This window comes from Hipposideros armiger, unplaced genomic scaffold (assembly GCF_001890085.2).
Source record: "Hipposideros armiger isolate ML-2016 unplaced genomic scaffold, ASM189008v1 scaffold_381, whole genome shotgun sequence".
NCBI classification, from domain to species: domain Eukaryota; kingdom Metazoa; phylum Chordata; class Mammalia; order Chiroptera; family Hipposideridae; genus Hipposideros; species Hipposideros armiger.
Genome location: NW_017731731.1, coordinates 455,166 through 456,380, shown reverse-complemented (window position 1 = coordinate 456,380; position 1,215 = coordinate 455,166). Strand labels below are relative to the sequence as shown.

Sequence of the window (1,215 nt, the reverse complement as noted above, 5' to 3'; positions counted from 1 at the left end):
TGCTGATGCCTGAACGGTATGTGGAATGAAATGGGCGGGCATCGGGAGGCCACTATGGCACGGGGCAAGCACTATGGGCAGTCTATCTGAAATGTACCTGGCGTATAAGACGACCCCCCACTTGGAGGCATATTTTTCAGGGCCAAAAAATCGTCTTATACGCCGGCAAATACGGTATCCCCTATTTCTTGTGAATCCAATTCCATACTCAAGGCCACTCCTGCTTAAAACTTGGTTTGCAGTATAGCCTTCTAATTAGTGAGAACTATTTATCCACAAACTCATGTATTATAGGGTGTCTGGGTATACTTTTAAATAGTATATTAATGGAAAATGTAGAAAACCCATGTACTGGCCATCCAGTTTTGTTTAAATATGTAGTTTATTAAATGTCTGGTGGAAAATCTGCCAAATTACTGCAGATAGAGTCTTTGTAGTATTGTTAATCTTTGTCAGCACTGATTTTTGCCTTTGTAGTCCTCCTGACTTTATCCTTTTATTGTATCCCTTCAGTGTTCTCTTAAGGTCTTTTTCTTCTCCTGCAGGCCATGTCTTACAAATTTGTGTGTAGCTTTTTCTCAGTGTGGTTTAAGTAATTACCAGTCATCCCAAAGCCTGTTCTCTGGCCACCATCCAAGTGGGTTCTGAATTTCAAGACAAAGATGACATCTGTGTCGTCTTGTGCATTTTGGCTAATTTTCTCTGAATATCTTAGGTACTGTTGCCTCCCTAAGGTGAAGGTCATCTTATGACCCCTTACTTCTACTGCTGGATAGTAGTCCATTGAATGAAGATGTCACTCCATTCCCATTGATGGTTAGTTTATCTCTAGTTTTCACCATTACAAGCAATGCATGTCCTGTTCCGCAGAAGGTCTAGTAACTAGACCTTCTTCTCTATAAGTCAAATTTCTTGTGATAGAGTATATGAACTTTACTGGGCACTTAAATTGCTCTCTAGAATTGATGTGCCAATTTACCCTCTCACCAACACTGTGTGAGTTCCCATTTTTTCATGTTCACTATCTTGATGGGGTCAGACTAATTTTTCTTTTTCATGAGGGAGTCAAACCGGCAACCTTGCTGTTAAGAGCGCACGTTCTAAGGGCCGGCTGAGTGGCTCAGTTGGTTAAGAGCTCGCTCAAGAGTTTGAGCTCTGAGCAACAGCGGTTCGAGTCAGCCCGGGCTGAGCAGCCGTGAGCTGCCAACAGGTGGC

At 42.6% G+C, this 1,215-nt stretch overlaps 1 protein-coding gene across 2 annotated transcripts in view; it reads right to left on the bottom strand.

Moving 5' to 3' along the window:
• The window catches only part of CFAP298 (cilia and flagella associated protein 298), a 12,519-nt gene that overhangs the window by 10,301 nt on the left and 1,003 nt on the right, over positions 1–1,215 (bottom strand). The window lies entirely within an intron of this gene.